Source organism: Diabrotica undecimpunctata, chromosome 3 (assembly GCF_040954645.1).
Source record: "Diabrotica undecimpunctata isolate CICGRU chromosome 3, icDiaUnde3, whole genome shotgun sequence".
NCBI classification, from domain to species: Eukaryota; Metazoa; Arthropoda; class Insecta; order Coleoptera; family Chrysomelidae; genus Diabrotica; species Diabrotica undecimpunctata.
Genome location: NC_092805.1, coordinates 88,852,620 through 88,880,258, shown reverse-complemented (window position 1 = coordinate 88,880,258; position 27,639 = coordinate 88,852,620). Strand labels below are relative to the sequence as shown.

The following is a 27,639-nucleotide window of genomic DNA, read 5'->3' as shown; positions in this document are numbered from 1 at the left end:
ATTCTGCTAATGATTTGCAAAGAAAACTAAAAAAAATCATTACTTTTAATATTATTTAATATATAGTCCCCTTATTTATAAAAACCTTCACGTTAGTCTAAACGTGGTACTTTATAATTTAATTTGAAATTATTATTTCCCTTTTACGAAACCGCAGATGTACGAAATATGACACATGACAAACGTAAACATAATTTAAATAATGAAACATGGGACGAACTGTAAGTGTAATTTATTCGATGAATATTGAAACTGATACAGGTATCCATAGAATTTTCCTGCAACCACAGTCCTGCCGCGCCCAGCAACGGTTCAGTTACACCGACTGGGATTTTGCAAGTGGTGCTGATATGAGGTTACATATTAGTAATCATGTCGAAACAACAGTCGGTATATTATAAAGTCATTGTGGTCGGATTATTGTGGCTTTATTAAATCGATACAAACACACTTTTGTAGCGCCGATATACATCTCATAAGGATAGATAGGAATGAATTGCGATTAAAAAATACAGGCAACTATATATATATATATATATATATATATATATATATATATATATATATATATATATATATATATATATATATATATATATATATATATATATATATATTATATATATATATATTATATATATATATATATATATATATATATATATATATATAACTTTATGGAATTTCTTGAACCATACTATATTTAATATAAATTCTTAATAGTACCAGCAGAAACGACACCAACTCCTTCTAAAATTTCTTGTAATGATTACAAACCTTTGATAAATAATTTATCTATTTATTTAACAAAAGCTCGTTGCTACCAGTAAATATTTTCACAACAATATCAAGAAAAAATCAGCGTGCACCAATCGACATATATCTGTATTTAATAACAAGTCCTTAACGTGCCTGGGCATATATTTACTTCAGATTTATTTAGAAAACATAACAATAGAAAACAAGATAATAACCAAGAAGTTAATATAACCAAAATTCTGAAAACCAAATGACTAAATATACACCAACGATACACAAATACCGGTATGCTATTGCGCACGCTAGCTCTATCTCTCTCGCACTGTGTGACGTCACGTACGAAGCAAAGTTTCTATTAGAACACTAATGTTTGCCCTGTTAGTCGGTTAATATCAAATTATATAGGCAATCAAATATATATATATATATATATATATATATATATATATATATATAAACATGAATATTTGGCACTATATATTATAATAGCTTACAATGTTTTTATTTTTTCTTGGGTATCTTCTTCTTGATGTGCCTATCCGTTACGAATGTTGGCGATCATCATGGCAATCTTTATCTTATCTGCAGCAGCGCGGAAAAGTGGCACAGATGTTGTATTGAACCAGATTCTGAGGTTTTTTAACCAAGATGTTTTTCTTCTTCCTGGACCTCATTTTCCAAATATTTTTCCTTGCAGGATGGCTTGAAGGAGAGCATATGTGGATTAATTTCGCATAATATGTCGGAAGAATTGTAACTTTCGAGATTTGATGGTGGTCAGTACCTTTCGATTCTTATTCATTCTTCTGAGGACCTTCTCATTTGTGACTCGGTCAGTTCACAGGATCTTAAGTATTGTCCGATATAGCCACATCTCAAATGCTTCTTGAAGAAGGCCCTCATCCCATTGAAGGTGGATCTAGCTTTTCCGATGCGTGCTCTAATCTCCTGGATGTTGGTCCATTCTTCATTTATTATGGTGCCGAGGTAGTTGCAGTGCGTCACTCTTTCTACAGGGAATTGGTTGACGTAGAGTTGACCTTCTGTTATCCTTTTCTTGCTTATTATTATAAGCTTTGTCTTCTTAATGTTTATATTGAGTCCATATTGTTGACTGTAATACGTGATTTTGTTCATAAGAACTTGTAGGTCTTGATCTAATTATTGAAAAATAAAAAAACTTTTTTCTACGTCTCGCTACATAAAGTATGTATATTCATATTAATGTAGAAATATAATAATGTCTTTTCAATTAATAAGCATAAAAATTTTATACATATTTCGATGGTCGGAATTATTACTGGAATATTTCCAAAATCGTGTATTTTGAACAAAGTATGTAGAATGGTTTAATATTAAAAACACTTTCTGAATCATTTAATTAATTCAAACTTTGAATTGCATTTTCCAACATTAACTTAATTTACAATGTTTCAGTAATGAATCCGGCTGACAATTCATAATAAAGATTCATTGAATATTTTATACTACATTCTAAAAATTTATTTCTTAAAGTTAACAAACTTTGACATATTTTTGTCGAGTTTTCTTTAATAATTACTTCGAAGTTAAAATATAGTCAACGTTGTATTTTGCTTGTACGTAAGAAAGTCACTCTTTCAGAGATCTATTAATAAGCAATATCCCCTTTTGAAATGGACTAAGTCCTATATGTTTACCAACCCGCATTGAATTGACCATTTCTGACATTTCATTCAGTAGACGTGACCTCTTATCTAAATCTATACCATATGCATTTCGTGTTGGAGAATTGGCAACGAACTTATATCGAGAATTTAATAGATCAAACCAATCATTAAATAGCTGAACAATTACAGCATAAGTCCATTTTCTCCAGCTTAACTAATAGCTTTTGGTACAGAATTTGACAATAATTGACCTGCCTTTCACTCTTTGCCTCATAGAGCCTTTAAACAGAGATGATATAGTGTCAGTTTATGCGCAATTGTCAAATCTGAAGTTAATATATTTAGTAGCGCTTTTAGCGCTACTAAAGTTGCTTTTTAGAAGTTTAATTAAATGTGGAGAATCTGCAAAAACAAAAATATTTAAAGACTTATCACAGGGGTGATTAATTTGTACAAACAATTCATCTAACGCACGATGCACAAATACATCTACCGGGACAGGGAATCCTACATCTCGAACACCGTAGTACCCTGTACTGTTGCTTCGCAGGTGACGTCATGCGCGTCGGAGTACACATTTCTATTCCTTGAGTAGCCACCATAATAAAACCAATACTGTCTGGAGTCTAGAGCTTAAGTCTGGGGAAATATTTCAGACTCTTAAGAATCTACCGTCATTCAAACAAACTCATCAAAAATCGTGCTTTGGACGTGTCGGACATAACAACTCATAAGGACTTTGGAATTCCATTATCAATAAGATTCAATTATGCCAAAATTCACGTAAACATGAAACCATCACCAACTTAGATTCTCCAATTGAGTCAAGCCAATTACACTAATGAGGAACCCAGCTCTTAAGTGAAAAACAATGACATATATGATGTTAAATATTCGTATTGTTGATATAACTGATATCTTCTCAAAAAATTGTTTGATGCTTTATATGTATTAAGTGGAAGTCCAAGAAAACATCTGTGTGGTCTACAATCTGCACATTTACCGTCGTTTTCAATTGTCCATTGTGATTCTAAATACTGTAGAGTTCCTTTTATGCAAGGGAACTGAACAAGCAAGCAAAAGAACAAATATTATTTCAATAGAATCAAGAAACCCTTTAATAAAACTGTTCTTTATTACCATGTTCATCAACTACATTACTTTTATAGTTACATTTATTTATCTAAATCTGCAACTGGCATTTATAGACGTTTTATTTATATGTCAACTGTTTAAACACAGTTGATAGCAATATCAATATGTAACCAACTTAAAATGCAGTTCTCAAAAAATCGAGTGTTACACAAGTCTTATCGGGAAAACATATGTTTTCGAAATATTACTAAACATTTGCCATGTGTTGCTGATATAATTATATTATTAAATACAATTTTTTATAAAAAAGAAAAAAAAATTGTAGAAAAAAATTAAAAATTCAATGCTACTGTGTGCTTGCAAAATCGAAGTAAATGCATTAAATTAATAAAGTAAATGCGCAATGAATAACTTCCTTTTTTTGTCGTCTCTTCCAAGCATTTATAATAGTCTAGTATTTTCCATATTTCTCATATAGTCGTACCAGGGCAAGTAGTGTTTTATCTTAAGATACAGTACGTAAGATACAGTAAGTATATTCTCTCGTACGTTTCAAGACAGCCAATGTAGAAGTCATAATGGTGAGCTTTTAACAACAAGGAAAGATGTATTGAATAAATGGGTGAAATACTTTAACAAAGTACTTAATATAGAGGAATAAGAAGAAAACCTAGAAGACGAAGACATGAGGTAAGCGGAACAGACTAGAGGGAAAAGGAACCACCGACGATTCTTCAAGTTAGAGAAGAAGTTCAAAAATTATCCAAAAAAAATCACCCGGAATAGATAATCTTCCAGTTGAACTATTTAAAGAAGGTGGCCACGATACCATAATACTGCAGCTCATAAAAGAAATATGGAAACAGAAATCCCTCTCTAGTGATTGGAATATTGGAATAGTTTGTACCATACACAAAAAAGGAGATATGTTTGAATGCTCTAACCACAGAGGAATTACGCTTCTAAATGCAGCGTATAAAACATTTTCCATGGCTGGTTTCAGTGGTGGTAAATCGACAATTCATCAGGTTGCAACTCTGAGACAAATTTTAGAGAAAACACTGGAATATGACATAGATAGTTATTACATATTTATAGATTACAAAGGATAGGAAAAGACCCAGAAATTTTGTCAACGATGAAACGAAGAAAACTCGAATATTTAGGTCACCTGATTAGAGGACATAAATACGCGTTACTTCAAAATATAATGCAAGGAAAAATAGAAGGAAAACGGAATCCAGGCCGTAGAAGAATGTCATGGTTGCGTAATTTGAGAGAGTGGTTTGGCTGTACACTAATGAACTCTTTAGGTCAGCTGTAAACAAGGTCAGGATAGCCTTCATGATTTCCAATATCGGATAGGAGTGGCACAAGAAGAAGAAGAAGATTACAAACCAGCCTACGGCTCTGTAAATATAAGAGAAATGTTCAAAACAATGAAAGAGCTAGGAGAACCACATTAGTTGGTAAATTTAACAAAACTAACTCTTGAAAAAGTTAAATGTAGGGAACGAATCCAGGGGGCTGTCTGAACCTTTTAAAAAAAATAAAGAACTGCGCCAGGAAGACAGTGAACTAATTTGTATACCTGGGAGCGCTCGCTAACCCTGAAAATAATACTACCCCATAGATAAACCGCAGAATTTGCAAGGCTAACAGATGCTATTTTGGGCTCCATCTCCTTAAATCCTCAATTATATCGAGAAATACAAAGGGAAAACTCTACAAAACAATAGTACGCAAAATCCAAATACATGATTCAGATACCTAGACTCTAAAAAAGTAAGGAAAACATGTTAGGATAATTGATGATGATAAGTGTGATTTTCAACACTTCCACAAAATTTATAATAATTTATTATCACTACAGCTGATGTCAGTGATCCATTTTTGGTATGCGTTTACACGTTATGGTCTTTAATTGAATAAGTTGAGGAAGACAGAAATGATTGTCTCAAGTTGGTCATTCAGACCTATGTCTGTATTTTTTAATTATTCTTAAGCTATCTTTATTAGAATCTATGGAAATTAACAAATAAAAAAATATAGACAGACATACAAAGTGTAAACGCATACCAAAAATAGATCACTTGAGAAAGGTACTCTGTCGAAACAGCTGTAGGGATAATAAATTATAATAAACTTTGTAGAAGTATTGAAAACATGTTAGGATGTTTCGAAAGAAAAGTACTAAGGCGAATCCAGCTAGAAAAATGCTCCTTGATAGACCCATTGGTCAGAGAAGAAGAGGAAGATCCAGAACAAGGTTCCTTGATAACACTAATGAAGACATGAGAAATATGGAAATAGGTGCTTCTTGGCAGAGGAAGGTGATGGATAGTGTTGACTGGAGAGAAATTGTTGAGAAGGCTAGGACCAATGCAGGGTTGTAAAGCAAGAATGATGATGATAACGTTTCAGGGCACGTACAGTCGTCGGTCAAACAAACAAGTTTAAAAAAAAGTCCTAGCCAAATATTTAACACCTTCTATAAATAGCGGATGTACTTATTCCTCAAGATGACTAAAATCTAAATTTAACTCTATTCCTAAAAAACCATTGTGTTTCGATTGATCAGTTTAATGAGTCGGGTATTAAAGGTATTCAGGTTTCTAAAGATCTACATAGTCGAATCCGTAAAAAATGCGAGCAAGATCTGAGTGAACTGATGGGTTTTCGAGAAGAATTGGAAACTAGAATGGCTTTGTTATACATTATGCCAAAGCATTTGACTGTATCAAACGTAGCACCATGTTGAATATTTCGGACAGGAAAGGTTTGGACTCCCAAGAATTAAAAATTATTCATTACCTCTACGAACATCAAATAGCAACAGTAGAGCTTGAAAACAGCCAAAGAAAAGGTGTATTGAATGTGGAGTCAGACAAGGTTGTTTACTGAGCTCCATGTTTTTTTAAAAATGTACCCTGAGATAGTATTCCAAAAAGCGATCGAAGGTGCAGAAGATGGCATAAAAGTGAATGGAATATTGGTAAAATCTTAATCCTGACTTGGAAATTGGAGCTCTAATGGAAATAGTCAGGGCAAACTTTTTTTACCCAAATAATATATAATTTTATAAAGTGGTACATATACTTATTCCACACTTCTGCATGGAATTTAAACATGGACGCTAAAAATTTGTTAGTCTGAATAAACTCAAGGCATTTAAAATGTAAGTATATCGACTAATGTTTCGAAGAGCTGTCAACTTTGTATTTTTTGCATCGAATGGGTACAAACGTGTGTTGATCGAAATCATTAAAATGCGGAAAACTGCATATCTTGGCCACTTCCTGCAACTCATAATAGAGGGTAACATCGTGGGTAGAGACGGACCAGGACGCAGACGGTGCGCATGACTTAAGGACATACGAGATTTGACAGGATTGGGCTCAAAAGATTTGCTGAGGAAGAGCCAGGTCAGAGAAAAATTTGCCATCTTGCTGATCTTTCACAGGTGAAGGCACTCAAAGAAGAAGAAAAATAAACAAAATAGGCTAATAGAAAGGCAGCAATGGATAGCCTATACAAAAGAACTCTTTAGTGTTCTTTCATATAGTCTATCCATCCCAAAGAATCCTATATATATATATATATATATATATATATATATATATATATATATATATATATATATATATATATATATATATATATAGAGAGAGAAAAGGAGTACGACCGTCAATCCAATATAATCCAATACTTCTCTATGGATGTTTGGTTTCATATTGTTCTTTTTAGATGAACTGATGATGCTTTCTGAGCAGAAAGCGAAACGTCTTCAATAAATAGATGAAGTAGCCATCGTCTTTGTCTTTTATTTCTCCACTTTGACCGAAAAAACCCACCACTCTTCGAGTGTACCTTAGTTTATATATATATATATATATATATATATATATATATATATATATATATATATATATATATATATATATATATATATATATATATATATATATATATATATATATATATATCTATATCTATATCCCTATATATCCCAAAGAAGGATATTCGTCAAGCAGCTAAATTAAAAATACATAATTACATATTTAACAGTAGCATGTGTTTCAACATACTAGATCAATAACACAGTATCAATAAAAGTACTGTATATATACATAATATGTATATGTACATAATAAATATATATAAAAAATACATAATTAGGTATGTGTTTTTATTGAACTTTTGCTTTCATCTATACAAATAAAAAAATGTTTATTATGATCTCTTACTATGGGAAATAACATACTATATTTTCCAAATGAATTAATATTATAAAATGCTCGTTCACAACATCCCAAAACTGTTACCATAATTATATTAAATTATTGTTCATCACAATTCAACGAGTAAAAGAAAGATGAAAAGAATGCGGCGCGACGCAAGTTAATTACCATAAAATATTCAATTTTCTCGTCTAACAACCGTAATTATTACATAATTAGCAATCATTTGGTATCGTTTGTTTAACAAATGAATGGGTGGTGGGATTTATTGAACTGTATATTTAATACTATGGAATAGAACGAATTGTTCTTTCCGGCAGAGTGGTCCGTAAAGGGGTCTAGAAAGGATTTTATCTGATATTTGTTAAATGAGAATTACGGAAAAATATAATTCCTGTGTATACTCGTGTACACTTTCTCTCATGGTCATTTTTCCAGTAGTCCTAGAACTACAGTAAAATCTCTCTTAATCGAAATCCAATTAATAACCAGGACGATATCTGCTGCGGACTTCCCCGTACCAACAAAGAGTGGTAAAAGTGCAAGGGTTGTGGGCGGCGAGTTCAATCACTGTCCTTGATTTACGTCTGACTAATTGTTACGGAAGTACTATATTTTACACTGTTGTCGAGTTATTTTACTTAGCTCAGTTCACGTCGAATTTCTTGTTAATTCGTCTTGCCAAGTAACTGTGTTCAGTGATAACAATGATAACATGTCAATGTTAACAATGATAACATCTGACAACATTGCTGGTAGCGATCGCATTACCAATCGGATCAAATCACTTCAAAAGATTCGGAGTCCCAATAGTACGTGGACCCATCGAACGTGCTCAAAACGTCACACTAGGCGTGGCCGTGGAGAGATTATTATTAGATTTCACAAACCAAACTGTCATTTCTTCTATCAAATCTGCTGAATCAGTAACCTGAAAGTCAAAAGCTAAAATCAAGCCCAAAAATTCTGAAGACCGTTCCACCCAACATGAATTGGCCAATAGAACAACTCCGAACAACACAACTCAGCTACAACACGATAATCTCTCAGTAAGTAGATCAGACAACTACCGAACCACGCCCGATTTCAAAAGATTGCTGCCCAATTTAAGAAGTTAATAAGAGAAAAAGTGAAATTTACTTATGTGTTTATGAGGATAAGTTAATGAGGATTTTTATGTATGGTTCACACCACAAAGAGACAAAAGTGTAGCCGTGCACAGAGAATGTTACATTGAAAGCAGCGTCAGACAGGGATTCATTCTATTCCCGCTGTTATTTAATCATCATCATCATCATCATTCAATCTTCGCTTATCCACTGCTGGACATAGATCTCCCTCATAATTTTCCATCTATTTCGATCTTGTGCCTCTTGCATCCAATTCCTATGACAACGTTTTAGATCGTCAGTCCAACGTGTTGGTGGACGACCTCTACTTCGGTAGGCATCATCTCTTGGTCTCCATTCCAGTATCCGCTTTGTCCATCTATTGTCTGTCATTCGAGCCACGTGACCTGCCCAGTTCCATTTTAGTGTTGCTACTCTCTCTACTGCATCAGCCACTCCTGTTCTTTGTCGTAGCTGGCGATTTGGGATCTTGTCTCGTAGTGAAACGCCCAACATAGCACGCTCCATCGCCCTTTGACACACACGGATCTTTTGAACTGTTCTCCTTGTCATGGTCAACGTTTCGGCACCGTAAGTTAACACTGGCAAAACACACTGATTAACTTTTAAGGCATATTGGTATATCAGACGATTTGAAAATATGGTTCAGATTGCCGAAGGCTGCCAAAGTCAGTCTTATACGACGGAGAAGCTCAACGGTTTGGTTATCTTTTCCTATGCGAATCTCATGACCTAGGTATTTATAGGCCATTACCTGGTCTATGGATCTTGTTCCTACGCATATATCTTCGCTGACTACAAGATTTGTCATCATCTGGGTTTTAGATATATTTATTTTCAATCCCCCTTCTAGTGAGGAAAGGTAGAGCTGATTTAAAAGTTCTTTGGCCTCATCTATCCTATCAGCTATTAGTACAATATGTTATTTAATATTTACTCGGAAATAATTTTCAAACAGGCTTCGAAAATAAGGACTTTGGAGTGAAAATCAATGGTGCACTGATCAATAATTTTAAGATACGCTGACCACACTGTTATTTTATGTGAAGGTCTCCAACACCTTCAAAAGTTATTGGATTGCGTATTGCGTAAACACGACAGAAAGAGAACTGGGTCTAAAAATGAATGCTTCTAAGACAAAATTTATGATATTTAGCCGTCAATATCACGATAATGCTTCCCTACACATAGATCAACAAAACATTGAGATATTATTCACTTTAAATATCTGGGATGCTACATTACAAAACAACTAGACTCAAGTAAAGAGATCAAATGCAAAATCAAAACAGCTCGCACAACATTTCTAAAAATGAAATCATTCTTCTGTAACCACAGCTTAAATATAAAATTACGTCAAAGAATGATCAAATGATATATTTGGTCAGTGTTGTTACATGGCAGTTTTTTCTGTATGCATGGACGGGTGTGGATGTGGATAGTTGAAAAAACTGTGGTTCGAACCGTAATACTTGTAAATAAAATTACATATTTTTATGTTTTCACTTCCAGTTCTCAGTCAGATATCAAAAAATTGTAAATATCGTATATAAATATTGGCGGTGACAATTGGCCGAAATTAACCGAAACTACTAAGGCATTTGACAACTTAAAACACTCATAGAACGGATCGTAAATAGGAATTGATTCGAAAAACCTAGAAAAATACAGATGTTATATTGGGGTTAAAAAGCAAAACTTCGCGCTATATAATTCAGTATATCAACCAACATAAAACAAAAAAAGGTATCCGGCAAGGCTGTGTACTATCCTTTATGCTGTTAAGGAATGCGAATGTTGTGTATTTTAGGAAAGCAGGGGAGGCGCACCCCACATAACCAACTAAAAATACAATGAACGTCTACAAGCTGTAAGTAGAAGTTACCAGAAGATAAAAGTTAACTCGAGAAAATTTTGTAATCATTACGGACAAACCACTGATCATTCGCGATTAACAAAAAAACTTTCCGTTGTTTATCGAAACCAAGTTCTTAGTATTAGAAACTGGTTAATCAAAAAGATATACCATTTGAAAATGGCACCCTGAAACATTGATGGTCGTGGGATAGAAGCACTTCGACTGTGACTTGCAATGCAATAGAGTTGAAATGAGCCAAATGAAATGTGATAGCTAAACATAATAAAACACTTAAAACGAAATGAAATAAGCTCCGAAACATCAAAAACACTCATTTACCACTATGTACGAGCCACATTCATAAGGTTTTCCTAAAAATATTTCAGACACAACTGCGAAAAAATATTGTTTATTGTGTATGTAAATGTATTCTTATGTTTTTCTATACTTACATTATGTAAACAGTCTCGCATACACTTACCTAAAACAATTATAAATATTAGACAGTTCGCAATTTTTAGCAAATTATTTTCTTATAATAATATTTCTGATGTGTTTCCCATCCATTTTATTTTTCTCAATATATATTATATTGACAAAAATAAAATGAATGGGAAAATACAATACATATCATGTATAACAAGCGGATATAGTCATCTGACACTTTAAATACGATTTTTCGATAAATACATACTCCAACGACATAGAAGACGCGAATCCGAAGGAATCTTTACCATTTACCTGGTAGAAAAAAAACGTCCATATCTACAAGTGCAACTTAAATGATAATTGGGATCACTCTAAAGACATTGTTTTAAATTTTGTAGTCATCTTAATCAACAAATGATATAAGTACGTAATCTCTACAGGTACAAAATATTTACAATTTCCAAAAAGGAGAGTCAATTTAAAGCCCTCAACTTTCTTAGAAAGGATTAAAATTTCCAAGCGGCAGAACGTGTTTTGCAAATTGTGATCATTTTAGTTAGTTGCGTTTGTACAGTCCTGTGATTCTAACACGCAGAATTGTTAGTTCTATAATAAAAAGCGATATTAATAAGTGAACTTGTGTAGTAAAAATGTCACAAACGTCTAATTTTACTCCTGTGAAATTAAAGTGTCATTTAACCGTGCCAATGAAAACTTTAGTGATAAATGCACATGATGCTCTTGTACATGAACATTTTACAAGTACTGTTCGGAGTTAAGTTTCTAAGTGTTCAGATATGACCGGAGTTCATATACAAATCATATACAAAAGGAAGCAACTATTTATAGACTTTTAAAGCAACCAAAGAGTGGAAGTATTCATATAGACGATACTGTAAAACAATGGATTCCAAGAAAAGTTCATTCATTTTATTTACAAAAAAAGATTCCTACTTTGAATAAACTTTTAGTAGACATTAATGAAGACGAATCTTTGCCAAAAATTAAAAAATCGTGGAAAACTTTACGTGAATTATGATTCAAGGCAAGATTTATTTAGATGAAACATGGACAAATGAAGGGAATTTTGTAAAAAATATTGACAAGATAAACTGGTTCTCAATGCTCGTCAGGTATTTATAGAGGGTTTGTCTACGGGCTTAAAATTTCCAAATGGTAAATGTTGCCGATAAATTATCACTCATATAATCTTCATCTACCATGAAGAAACGACTATGTTTTTGAGGAATATTTCAGTCAAATACATTTATTACCGAACAATTCTGTAATGGTCACGGATAATGCCAGTTTCCACTCAATATTAAAGGAACCGTTACCTAACACATGAAACAAGCAGTAAGAAAATAACAGCATTCGAAATGGGGTGTTAGCGAAGAATGATGCGAATCTCGTGGACGCATCAAGTTACCAAAGAAAATATTTTACAAAGAATGGATCAAGACCAAAAGCTGATCTGCACAACAAAACATAGAAAACTCTCATATTTTGGTCATGTGATGAGAAAGGATAAATAACACATTTTACAAGACTATGAATCTGTTAGCTGAAAAATCTGAAAGTAGATGGGTAAAACATCCTCAGAACTGTTTAGAACCGCTGTAACCAAACTTATGCGGGCCAGAACGATCGCCAACGTCCAATGAGGATATGTCATGAGAAGATGAACATGTTGTTTCTTCTCTTTATAAATCAGCTAAGGAGGAAACTAAATTGTACTCTTGTAAAATATAGTAATACTTTTTTAATAAAAATAATTAATATTCTCTAATGTGTTTATTATTATCAGAAGTGTATTCCTATTTTCGTAACTGTACACACGTTATACATCATCATTAGATTTTTTTATTAATTAATTTAATTTTGTTTGTTTTTCGCTGGAAGTTATCGACCCACACCACTGTGCTGCTTTTATGTTAATTATGGTAATGGCTGGTAATGGGCGAGCTGTCATGTTCTTTTAATAGACATTTCCAAATATATTTTATTTTATCAACAATAGTGATAACAAAAATATTTAGTATTTACACGATGAAAGTAAAAACTTAAGAATTGTTTTTATCTATTCAGAGAATTCTCATAACCTCCGAGGAACCTCCGAACAAAATTGGTAACCGGACTCAGTCATTGACCTGGTGATTTTGATAGGTCTAAGTCTAAAGGATTTAAATAATTAGAATATTCGATTTAGAAACTAAGGGGGAGACAACATGGCGCTTTATTCTTTGAACAATGATCTGCAGGTAGTTGTTTAGTTAAAAATGACTAATGTTAGAAGTTCTAGTCGCCGCTGCCTTTATACAGAGATCAATGAAATTATGTTTCAGGAAAAACCAGAAAATCAGCAAGAAACAATTATTTTTCAGAGGCGTAAATTTTTTTTTCTATGATACAGAAGGTAAAAAAAAATATAATTTAGGCTTTATTCATTCTTTATGGGTATATAAAGAATAAGAAATACAAGCAAAAGTTTTAACAATTGAGGAACGATACGAAAGAGAAAATCCCGATCCCCAATCCCGATATTTATGTATACCTAGAACATTGGAAAGAACATAAGCAAGGGTAAATTTGGTAAAAACCGAGAATATACACTTCAATCCATCACACACCATCAATCAATAAGTAATTACTATTTAAATGGGAATATTTGTGGCCTATTAAAGTAATTACTATTTAAATGGGAATAAGCCACAATTAAAGGTTAAAGTACCTACAATTATTCACGTTTCAATTTCCACTTCGGAAATCGTTCGAGAACTATTTCCGAAGTGGAAATTAAAACGTCAATAAACGTACTTTAACCTTTAATGGTGGCTTATTCCCATTTAAATAGTAATTAATATCTATCTAATAACTAGATGCCTTTTTACTATAATGAATTGACTTGGGTTTTCAGAAATTGCTCTTTTTGCAGAAACCTCTTCACTAAATCCAAATCTATTTCCCTGGAGCATCCTTTGAGATATGTAAACAGCCTTTAGTCGCTAAGGCCAAATCTGCAGAATGTTGCGAAGGCACGTCGAACTGGATTTGATCTACATTATCTCATTAATATTTGCTATTGATGGTTCTTCGTTTCTCAAACTAATCGATGCACAAAATATCTTATGGCTCGTACAAGAACCAAAACCATGTCTGTAGCCAACTGGTTGTCTGTTGTTGGTATCTTTGGCTTGATCCGTACGTTTGGCTTTTTAATACTTTGAATTTCAAATTTCGTTTTCTTCTATAGTAACCAAAAACTCTTTCAATACATTATCGTACTAGTGGTGTTTTTTTTTTAATATTTGAATGTACAGATAAGGACTCTGTTTTTAGGTGAACTTCAGTACTAAATATACAAAAAATAAAATATATGAAAGTTTCTATTACTTTATGAAAATGCTTATGTAAATAGTTGATCAACATTGCAAAAATAAGAAAAAAGAAAGTGGACCATATTTAATCGATTTATTTAACCGATAATGCACAGTCACTTTAACCATCTATAATTTCGGAGCGTATAGCTCCTAATATCCAATACCAAATCGGAATAGTGTCTCTATCGGACACCGAAATCAAATATTTGTCCGTGGGTTCTGGTCGCGTCTATTTTCTTTCGTTATTTAAAAGTAACGGTCTCATCGACTATCTCAAATAGATATATTGTGATCGAACGAGGCATAATCGAGTTTCTACTAATCCCAGATAAGATCGCAGTGTTTCGACGAATTCATTAAAATATCGTTTTCTTTGGACCATTGTCAATTTTAATGACGATAAGAGAAAGCTTAAAATTTTCTAATTTTTAAAATAAAAATTTCATCATATGATACAGAAAACAAACAAAAAATTTATCACACAAAAACGCCCAATGTAGCTCCCCAAACTAACATTTCATTCTTGTTGTCTATGTAGAAGCATTTTTGGTGCGTTGCCAAGGAAATCACTGCTCCAAATTGTATAATTTTTGATACAATATACATAATAAAATACTCAGAAAAATAAACTGAGAAGTAAGTAGCACACAATGCAGAGATTAAGAGTTACTGACGAACCACAACTTTTTTAAAGACTGTATTATAAATGGTTTAGAATATACTCAATAATGGTAGGGCAGGTGACACCACTCCCCTCTCAATGACTGATGTTAACTTTATTGCACCAGTAGAATCTTATTCTCAGTACTAGACGGGCATTTAGTGTATTACGCAACAGTAGTAACTTATTTTTCAATATTTGATTTCCCAAAATTTTCTTCCCTCAGTGTCTAAAACTACCGTTTTTTATCACAAATGCGATATTTTACAAAAATGGCTTACAGCACAAAAATATTGCTCAAACCGAATTGGAAAATAATTACTGAGATAAGAAGCAGGCGAAATAGATCTGGAGGAATCCTAGTATAGAGAGGAGTCATCAACATCATGCATCTGTTTGCCTCCACTTTCGCACATAGGCCTCCTCGGTAAGGCATATTTCTGAAATTCTCTTGATGTCATCTAACCGTCGGCGTCGAGTGGGAGGTCTGCCACGGTTACGTTTATCACTTTTTGACATTCAATAATATTCTTGGTTTATCTCCTGCCTCGCAATCGTGCTCCAGGTCACGCCCATCTCCATTTAAGTTTTGCAATGCGTTCGAGAACATCATCCATCTCTGATCTTCTACGTATCTCCTCGTTTCTTCTCATCTACATATCTAACCCTATCTCTCAGTGTTATGCCAAGCATTCCATTTTTCTTTGGGTTATTTCTAACTGTCCGGCTGATTTTTTAGTACAGGCAAGAGTTTCGGCTACGTATGTAAAAAATAGCAAGATATACTGGTTAAACGCCCTTGTTTTGATCCTGATGAACACACCCGATTTGAAGACGTATATTAATTTGCCATAGGCAGCCCGCCCAGCTCAGGAATATTCTTCTTTGTAAGGTTTCTCATTTCTCTGGTTTTCTCTCCGATTGTCACTTCATGTGCCAGATATGTATATTTGTAAGTGAGCTCAATTTCCTATTGCCGATCTTAATATTGTCACTAAGTACTAGGTTGGGCATCATTTTGGTTTCATTAATTTTCAGTCCCACTTTCCCTATTGCTCCAATAAGTTCTTCCAATACATATTTCGCTTGTTCTACATTATTCTAGTGACTTGATAATATGGCGTCAATATTGACTTTGACTGACATATGGCGAAAGCTTTGTGAAAGTCTATAAAAATCAGCACCAAAGATTTGTTATATTCGATTGTAACAATAAAACACTGAAAACTTTGTTTTCAAACTTCCACAAAATTTATTTTAAATTCTTATCACTACAGCTGTTTCGGCTGATTGCCTTTCTCATTCCACAAAATTTATTTTAAATTCTTATCACTACAACTGTTTCGGCTGATTGCCTTTCTCACTTGAGAAAGGCAATCAGCCGAAACAGCTGTAGTGATAAGAATTTAAAATAAATTTTGTGGAAGTTTGAAAACAAAGTTTTCAGTGTTTTATTGTTACATAAAATGAATTTCCATCAAGTAACGGTCGAATCCATCAATTATATTCGATTGTTTTTTCAATTAAGATCTTCAGACATATCACCAGTAAATTAATATCATTGTACTATATCCTGACCGAAATCCAGCCAGTTCACGAGGTTGATATAAATCAAATTTTCTTTGTATCATGTTGGGAAGTATACGTGTATATTTGTATATAATAATTTATAAAGACTAATAGGTATGTAGTTCTCTAGGTCAGTTGGATCTCCCTTTTTATGGAGTATGATCATAATAGCGTTATTCAATTTTCTGTCATTTGGTACTAATTTGTATATAGCTCTCCATAGAATTGTTCAGCTATATATGGTATTTCTTCTCTCTTATGTGTAATTCTTCCATTTGCGTCTTTTAATTTAAAAATCTGTTTTTCCCAGAGAGTACTTTTGTTCCTTTGTTATTTTCTATGGCTCTGATTAGTTTGTTTTTATACTTTCTTAAATCCTTCTTAATTGCTTTCGATACATCCTTGTTGATATTGTTTAATTCTCTTTAGTTCGCGTTTCCTTCCCTTCCGTTACTTAATTTTTCTCTTTTCGTCCTCGTTTCGAGACTCATTTTTATTTCTTTTTTGTTCTTCGGACAGAGTTTATTTTGGACATCTGTGACTATTTCGGCGATTGTGACGATTACTGAACATAAAAATGAAGAAATTGAAAGGCAGTATCATTACCAATGACCAAATTTCCATGTCATCAAATCCAAATTGCCAGAGACAACCAAACTGCTGAACTGCAAGAATGAATCACTTTAGCATGGGCCGCATATGGACCTCTATCAAACATGTTTAAGAGCAACATGCAAAATTATTTGAGGAAAAAGACGTTCGATCAATGTGTGCTTCCAGTCATGAATTACGGCGCCGAAACACTTTCCTTAACCCATGCCACAGCAACCAAACAAAGAAGAATGGAGCGCTCGCTACTCGGACTGACTCTCAGAGACTGGGTTAGAAACGAAGAAATAAGAAGAAGGACATACGTCACAGATGTCATATAGCGCATAACAGGGCTGAAGTGGAACTAGGCAGGTTATGTGACCAGAATGAAGGGCGGGCGCTGGACCCAAAAAATTACAATGTGGAGGCCACGAACAGGCAGAAGAAGCAAACGGATACCACCTACACGAATAACATACGACATCAAAAAAAATCGTTGAGAATTGGCTGCGGGAAACTCAAGACCGACAGAACTGGAAGAAATTAGGGGAGGTCTATGTTTAACTTTGGACGCAGAAGGCTGGATGATCATCATAAGTAAATAATAAAGGCAGTATCATAGGACAAACAAGCAAGAAAGATTTTACGAAGCTTTTATATATGGACTATTTTTAGAGCAACGGTGAGCGCGAAGCGTTTTGAATTTTTTATCAATTGCCTGCGATGCGATGTAATGAAAAAGAATAAAATAAGAGAGGCAAAAAGATGATAAATATGTTCTAGGAGAATACGTACCTATTGAGTAGCAATCCCTTGGTTTTTGTAGGCGTTGCACGTTCAAAATCTATATTCCAGACAAATTAGTCAGACAAATAGGGAATAAAAATAGTGACGATGCTCATAAAACTATTAAGAATAGAAGTTTTACCAACGCAAAATGTCTTTTAAGTTATGTGGATATGGGACCTACATAAATTTCAAAATGGACAACTGATTCTCACCTTATCACCTAGCAGGAAAGTTGTTGAGAAAAATAAACCCAACATAAAACTATCATTTTTATCAAAATAAAAACGTTCTCCTAGTTTATTTCTTTAGAATAGATATTTGAATACGACCGCAACAAAACTGATTTTTTCCCCAAAGGAAGGAAGATAAAAAGAAGGAAGCTATCCAGTTTTTCCACATTACGTTTACACTACGTAAAATTATATTTCCATTAAGTTCTGCCAAATAATCTCCCGATGTGTATAAAATATTCACAACCCAAACAATTTGCTTGTAGAAAAATAAAATATATAATGATATAACTGCGTGAAAATATAATGTGTAAATAGTTCTTGTTAGATTTTATGCTTCAGCCTAGCTAATCCTACGGGAAAGATAAAAGAAGAATGTTGCTACGATAAACATGAGACAGTAACACATTAAAGAGATTATCTCTACTTTCATACACTTCTCCAAGAAATTAACGCACCACTTTGAAATATTAAAATATTTTATTAGCGTTAATAAAAATTTCCATTGTAATGTTATATTTTGCAAACCCCTTGTATATGCTATTCGTACACTCTATATTTATTGACTGTGTTTTATCGCTATAGTTTTTTTTGCAACAAAACAAAAAGAAGCAAAAAATGTACTAATTCTATAAATATATTAATTTCCAAGTTTTCACTAATTTTATTCGGCTACTGTTTAATTGTTGATTATTGTTAATTGTGTTTATTATGGAGTGTCAATCACGTAATTTAACCCGAGATGAATGTGCCCAAGCAGTGATACTATCGGAAGAAGGTTGGAGTTACCGAAGAATTGGTCGTCGGTTTAATGTGTCCCACACATCCGTCTCACGGGTGTTAGAAGATTCCTCGAAACAGGGGATCATACTCGCAGACCAGGGTAAGGACGAAACCGGGTAACTACCCCTATTCAAGATCAATTTTTAAGAATTTCTGCTCTTCGACAACGTTTTGTAACACATCGAAGTCTACAAATTCAGCTTCGAGACGTGCATGCTATACAAATTAGTACTGAAACTGTTCGCCAGCGACTTAGGGAATACAACTTAACACCTACGATTGCCGCCCGAGTTCCTCTATTAACTGCAGAGCATCGAAGGAGGAGACTACATTTTGCCAGAGAACACGTTAATTGGTTAGAGGCTGACTGGGAACGAGAACTATTTACTAATGAATCTCGATTTTGTTTGTACAATAACGACAGACGTGTTCGTGTGTTGCGATGACCCAACGAACGATATGCTCAGTGTAACTTCTCACACACCACATTTTTTAGTGGAGGATCCGTTATGGTGTGGGGTGATATTTATTTGACCGCACATACGCACCTAGTGGTCATACAAAATGGAACTGGTACAGCTGAAAGGTACATATTGGAGATCCTGGACCAACATGTAGTACCATTCGCTCCTTATATCGGTGAAACTTTCTTACTAATGCAAGATAATGCCAGACCTCACGCTGCACAGATCATCAGAAATTATCTAGAAGTGATAGAAATTAACACTATGGAATGGTCAGCACATAGTCCGGATTTAAATCCGATTGGAAATCTCTGGGATATCCTTGGTAGGCGATTAGGAACGACACCCATCCAACCAAACAACTTACAGGAGGTGGGAGAGAGGCTGATCCAGATTTGGAGAGAACTAGACCAAAATGAAATACGGCAATTAATTTTAAGTGTGGGCCAACAATGTGAGGCTGTTATACGTAATAGAGGTGGAAACACTCCTTATTAAGACTTTTTTCATATTTTAGTTTACTTTTCTTATCATTATTTTTTTAGAATTTTCCGTTTTATTTTTTTTTCTCCTGTACTTCAACATTTTCTGATGATTAGACAAATTGTTATAATTACTAATAAAATGTAGAATAAATCTGGTGAAGTTTTATTTTTTTTCTTTGCCTGTTTACAAATAAAATTGATTTATTGAAGTGGTGCGTTAATTTCTTGGAGAAGTGTATTTATTGATTTCAAAAACTTCTACATAGTTAATTTTGTAATAAAAATTTGTTTGGTTATTTAACATTTCGAAATTAATATAATTTTTCTATATTAGATGTAATATTCTGTATTTGTATAAGAATCTATTTCACCGTTAGAATGCTTATTTTAAAAGAATGCATTCTAGTAAATGGAAAAATATACTTAAATAAATTCACTATTTTCGTGGAAGATATTCCTACATTTTTTTTTCGCACCCTTTTACAAATTTTGTCGTTAGTAAAATATTTTTCCTAAATAACTTTTCTTAACGTTTTATCTCTCGTTTGTATAAAACTACAAATTAAATATAAACACCATGAAAAAAATTCTAAAAAAAGTAACTGCTGGCGTATTTATTCAAAATTTTCATGATTTAAATAAAAACGCTGTTTAATATATAATATTTATACTATACCTTGTACAAAACAATATTTATTTAGTTCTGCATATTTATACTTCCGTAAAAAATACAAGTGGTAAAAGTTTCATATGCATTAAAATGGAATGCATATTTATAAATACATAAGCGAATTCATCCGTAAATGAATTAATTTAACAAAATGTTTGTTTAATAGACTTCTAATAAATAAAACAAAATATCTAATTAATATTCATTAACGATTTGATTTAATAATAATCAGAAAGTTGGAAACAGTATCAATAAAAACACTAAAAACGATTGAATGGATTTCGAAATTTGAAAACACGTAAATAAAAAAAACAAACCATAAAGGATAAAAGAAACTATAAAAATGAGCTGCTAGAACAACACAATACGAAATTTAACCGGAAGAGCAAAAAAGAAATAAACGAGAAAAAACGGACAAACAAAGAAAACAATAAAAAATCAGACAGAAATAATCCAAAGATGGAAGGAATACTTCGAAGAAATATATGCTAAATTGGCTCGTTTAAAACATTTAGTAGCATAGCTGAACTATATTATTGGCCTGGTGGGCAACTCTAGTAAGAAGTACATATCTAGATGCAGAGTTTAAGCTGCATTCAACCCTAGCAATCTGCCACAAGCTGGATTAATGGGTTCTTTTAGGAACATATACTTATTGTTTGGTGTCCGTGGATTATTTCAGTAAATTTCTACTAAATGTAGTAACCTTTTGAAAAGCGACATTTTATCGATATAAGGTCTCTCTTTCGTTATATCCCAAAAATTCGTGGAAGATCAGCGTTAGAATACCTGTGATCACAAACCAATTGAGATATGTCGATAAATTTTGACTCCATTTTTGATTGATCTCATACAATTACGCCGTTCCAGAAACTCCAGTTCAATACCCAATGTGTCTAACAGAAGGGGGCTACTTGCTACACTACGAGACTATCATTAAAATTGTTTCAAGAGAAAATTTTGGAGACTGCGTAATTTTCCTTAACACAAACTGTCTCTACCCTTCTGGGTATCAGCTGATACAACAATTATTGCTGCTTACGTATGAACAATGCTGAAATATGGCGTTTTTACGGAAAACCCAATGTCCACTATTGACCATAAAGAAAACTCAAGAACTTATATTTGAATTTTTATTATTTAATTTTTCATAAAACTTCGGTTTTCATTATCCTGTTCAGTTGTTTTAACGCGTAGTGCATTTAGAACATTTGTAAGGTTTAACCGTTACAATTATTTTCTCTTAGTCATTTATCTTAACTTTTTTATAGGAATACCACGAGGTTGTTTTTAAGAATTTATTATTTATTCTATTGAATATTAAAATCTGCTGTCAACATTCGTTCCACCGAGGCAGCACTAAAAGGTAAATTAATCCGAATAGCCATAATCTGATAGGAGTTTCTCTAACCAATATATGTATATGGTCATTCCCATTGTATTGCAGGTGTATGAAATATGAACGATAAATATCAATGCAATAAACAATCGCAGGTAAAAGTAGTTTTTAATAAAAAAAAAAAGCATTTAGAAATCAATATTTACATGTAAATGTGATAAATCGAGGCATCGTTGTATACTGGCCTTTGAGAAGATATACCGTTGCATAATGAGCGCATTAGAAATATGCATAAATCTGAAAATTACTTAAGCACTAAATAACATTCTTGAACAGGAACATAGCAATAATTCAAACAAAGTAGTATATGTATGGTATGCATTAAGACGAGTGATGTATTGATTCGAAGAAAAGAGCAAATGACCTCCTTTTCTACATTTTTACAAAATACGCCAACATTTTTATTACTAATAAAACCATAAAATAAAGATTTATTAGTAGAATGGCTGATTCTAGTCAGTTAAAATGAAATGAAAAGTATTTCTTTTAAAATTTATGAATATGATATGTTACATGTAACATAATCTTCGGCTTTATAGATACAGTAGCCAGGAGACCTAAGACTACCAGTACATTAAAAAGACGTTATTGCAAACAACGAATAACAAATTGGAATAGTCTTTAAGCTAAGGTAGTGTTTTAACTTTTAACCAATAGATAGTATTTTAACACGGTAAGTGCCACGTGGTATAATGCGCGTGCCACACCCAATTTTGTTGTTCGGACCGCGTGACACATATGTTGTGCCTAAATGCAGTCAGGTATTTTGAGAGTTCGTGGCTTACACGGTGTGCCGCACTTGTGTAGTATTTATATGGAAGTTGAAAATATGTGGTCCGGAAAGCCAAGTAGTGATTTTGGTCCGAAAAAAGATTACACGTATATAGTATATTTCTGTCGCTTGAAAAAATACAAATTATTGATATATTCCTTTGTGTACTTGATATATTTATTCAAAAAATATAATATAGGATAGAATTTCATGTTTTATACAACTTTTGCTCGGTGTCTAGTAAAGAAGCATTCAACATAATAATGTTTTTTACAGAGCATACATTGCCATTTACTTCGAGCACTTTTATTTGTTGCAACTTTTCGGCCATCAGAATTTTTCAAATTTTCAAACACCACATCTCAATCTTGAATTAGTTTATTCCAAAGCATTATTTTTGGTGTTACCTTCGGACTTATGTTCATCTATATCGTCTGTTCCAATGCGTAACAATGAATAACACAGTTTTTCTTTGAAATCGGCTATGGACAATTTTTCTTGTGTAACTTATTTGTAGACCAAGAAAGCGTTTACAACTGCAGACCCCAATAATAATTCGATGACAAGCAGTCTGTACCATTTTGTTCCTCTGCGTAGACAGTGACAATATGCTTTTATTTGGTCAGACAGGTCAATGTAAGATTTAGCTCCGTTATAATTGAATATTGCTTCGGGTTTTTCTACTGCACCACCTCTTTGCAATACTTCTTTTGTATTACCTCTATGAAGGGTGCTGAGCATAAGCACATCCCTCTTGTCACGCTATTTCATGACCATAATTCCGAAATCACTTTCTCTGGCATATATTTCTCTTGGTTTTAATTTTTTTTGACCACCTCTTTAGGATTATATTTTCGGAGGCTACCGAGGGTGCACACCAGATGCTTATTTCGTTTTAATAATCTGGTTGCCAAGGCAACACTTGTATAATAATTATTCGTACACACTTCTCTACCAGAATCCAGAAGATCGTCCATTAGAGCAAACGCTACATTGGCCGAAGACTATAAGTGTACCCTCCTTCCGTACACAACTTGTACAGTTTTATACCGAACTTGTGCCTTTTATTTTTTATGTATTGCCTTAATCGTAGTCGACCACGAACTGGTACCATGGTCTCGTCAGTGCACACTTTTTTACCAGGCGGTAACACTTTTAAAGTTTTTTAAAAGAACTGTAAGGAGGGGAGTAATTTTACGAAGTCTGTCGTCTGCAAAAGTATTATTATTATTATCGCTAAAATGCCACTTACTTAGCAATAACTCAAAACGGTTCCTCGACGTAAGACGGTTGATTTCATTTTGATATAATAATGATTTTTTCCAATACGATCGTATAGTGGGCAACTTACACAAGCCCATCCATAATAGGATACCAATAAACCTTTCCATTTCCAGATGATCAGTTGCAGTCCACTTTTTGATGAGCGATTTTTGTGTCAGTCCTTCTTTCGCCAAAAACTGCTCGCCATAGAGATTGGTTTCGTTAACCATGAGAGTAATCACTTCGTCACAAACAAATAACTTAAAAAAACTATAGGGATCCCTAATTATATAATCTTCATAGAGTTGAGCTCTAACTCCTGTATTTTTCCATCAAAGTCGAAATTCTTAAAAGATGATCCGTCAACAGGGTTCCACTGTATGTTATTTAAGTCAATTAGGTCATCTTGATGATTATTTCTATTTTCTGGGTCACTTTCAGCTTTGTATTGGGAAATTACGTATTCAATAACATTGTCTACATTTTGTAAATTTGAATGACTTGCTTGAAGATGCTCCGGAATCCATTGTAACATTTACTTCTTGACATAATTTTCGTTTTTTTTGGGACAAAAACTGCACTAACATCGCTATTTTCATCTTCCGAGTTACTCAAAGCTTGCGAACTAGGAGAGTAAGCATCAGACGAATAAACGTCACCTATTATTACAGAATCACTTTCCTCATCCGACATTAGATCATCATCCTACAACTATATAATTAATTTCTGCCCTTTTTCGTAACTCCCATTGTGCGTACACCTTGTTTACATTCACTTTACTACACTGCTATTCTCAAAAACTGTTCATCTAAGGAGCTAACTACAGACTGGCTTGCACGAGTCTCTTGATTCTCAAGATGGTTACTTTGTCCTTGAATACCAGGCAATGCCATGGCACAACGTATGTACCACATGGCCCTGTAGAAGCAATATAAATTCTTTGGGCCGCGTGGCACAAATCTTAAGCCACGAAAAAATCTTTTAAAATTTACAAAAAAAGACAGATTCCCAAAAATATTATTCAAATAGATTGTAAAATACCTTAGCAAACAGAGACTATTACAAAAAAAATTGGTCCCAGAGACCAACAATTTTCACTGTATGGTGGCGCTTAAGGTGTTAAAACAAGCTTTCTGGATACACAAAAATTGTTCTGAAGCTATTTTCTTGTGACATTTTAAATTAATTACTATTTAAATGGGAATAAGCCACAATTAAAGGTTAAAATGCGTTTATTGACGTTTCAATTTCCACTTCGGAAATCGTTCTCAAAATACAAATTTTGTATTTTGTTTGTATTACGGATTACGGATTAAAGTCTGATTTATTTATACGAGGCTTGTTCAATTTAAACACATCTTTGCTCCATAAAAAAATTCTTGGCAAATATATCTACAAATAATTACCATTACAATTAAGGCACATATCCCGTTACTTCACGAACCGATGTATACACTGTTTAAAGAATTCTTGTGACCGTTGTTCGAAGAATTCTTTTACGGTATTTTGTGCTTCTTCATTCGACTGAAAACGATTACCTTTTAACGCCTTTTTTCAACCAAATGAACCAAATGTGAAAATCGCAGGGAACAAATCAGGACTATAGGGTGGATGCTTTAATTTTATCTATTTTTTTCTATTTTCTTTCACTACTTTAGTAACATGAGACCGAGCATTGTCGTGCAGAAAAATGACACTACGTGAGAGCTTCCCTGGACGTCTTCATTTTATTGCTTGATGGAGAATGTTCAACGTTTCATTACACAGGTTTGCGTTGATATGAACTCTAGGTGATGTAAACTCATGAGCAAGGGTCCTTCGTAGTTGAAAAAAATGTTTTTTTACCACAACTATTTGGAAGAATTATTAACAATAAACGCCATTTTAAAGTCACAATACTTAATATCGCAGTCAAATACAAATGATAGGAACAGATTAACGTGACGTTTACAAACATAACTAACATTGCAGAATGTCATTTGAATGATTTCAATTGTTTCCAAGGCTAACCTGACCAAAGATAAGTTTCAATTGAACAAGCATATACATATTATAAGAGGAAAACAAAATTCTATTTCTATCATCTAGGTTTAAGAGTCCCTATTGCGAAATGTCATTCAAAACTATCCCGTATGCAAGTTTGGTTCATGTCCTATACATTATTTTTCTATTCATATCGAAAACTGAGAATTATAGAGGAATTGCAGTTACTAGTGAGTAAAATATAGGTGAAAATAAAAAGGAGAATACCAAAAGAGGGTAGCCTGCAAGAACATGCAGGTTTTCGCGCAGGACGATCGATAATAAAATAATGTTTTCTCGATTACTGAATTAATAGAAAAGAAAGTCGCACGACAAATATCAGAAAAAAGATTACCAAGAACGAGAACTAGAGATAACTCATCTCTAAAATAATAGAACAAGATGGAAATTCAAAATCGGAAGACATGGAAGAAGGTTATAAAACATAGTTTCACAAGTTATGCATTACTCAAAATTTTAGCTAGTATTACTTAACTATTTTCAGAAACGACTGTCTTTTATAAAAAAATACATGTATTTAACAATTTTAATATCATGTATTTCCAGTGTGGGCATCGATTTAAGCCTGGATTCGAGCTCTAATACTGCTAACAAGTCGATCAATCATTTCCTGTGACAGATTCTCTCATTCTCCTCTACAGACAATTTTAAGCTCATGATGGATTCTAGGATTCCTTCGGACATGAACAGCTCTGGAGAGTACATTCCATACACTATCAAAGAGTTTATGTCTGGAGACATCGCAGGACACTCCAAACAGCGAATACCTTCTGTCTTAAGATAGTCATTAATTGCTTGGAGTCCTATGTGGCGGCCGTTATCATCCATAGATACAAAATTTTCACCCACAGCTCCTCGCCATAATCTCACATAACGTTCTAAAATCAGTGTGATGTACGTTTGTCCTGTTAGAGTCCCGTGATAACCACCAATTCCGTGCGCCCACCTGCCATAATACCTGCCCAAAACATAAAACTGCAACCAACGAAAGCAAGTATGGGACGGCCATGTGCATAACGTTCTAAAATCAGTGTGATGTACGTTTGTCCTGTTAGAGTCCCGTGATAACCACCAATTCCGTGCGCCCACCTGCCATAATACCTGCCCAAAACATAACACTGCAACCAACGAAAGCAAGTATGGGACGGCCATGTGTTAGTTGTGCAGCTCTTGTTGGCTCTTGCCAAATACGAATTCGCTGGCTATCATTATATAAACAGATTCTGGTCTCGCCTGACAAAAAAAATAAAATTCCAAAACTGTTGAGAGAGCTGTATGTGTTTTTGAGCCCGCTGGAGGCGGTGAAAAACATGTCTGAAAAATATATGACAAGGATACGGATTTATAAAAGTGTAAAAATCGTGAAGACGAAAGGTGGG

The 27,639-nt window shown here is 33.5% G+C and overlaps 1 protein-coding gene across 9 annotated transcripts in view; it reads right to left on the bottom strand.

Annotated features, from left to right (window-relative positions):
• LOC140437027 (uncharacterized) overlaps positions 1-27,639 on the bottom strand; it is a 559,923-nt gene that overhangs the window by 200,958 nt on the left and 331,326 nt on the right. The window contains exon 1 of one of the 9 annotated variants that reach the window (XM_072526257.1): positions 11,185-11,205. The exons of the other annotated variants lie outside the window; for them this stretch is intronic. The gene's annotated coding sequence lies outside the window, so the exon portion shown is untranslated. Of the gene's footprint in view, positions 1-11,184; positions 11,206-27,639 lie in introns of those variants that run through there. 9 annotated transcript variants of the gene reach the window in all.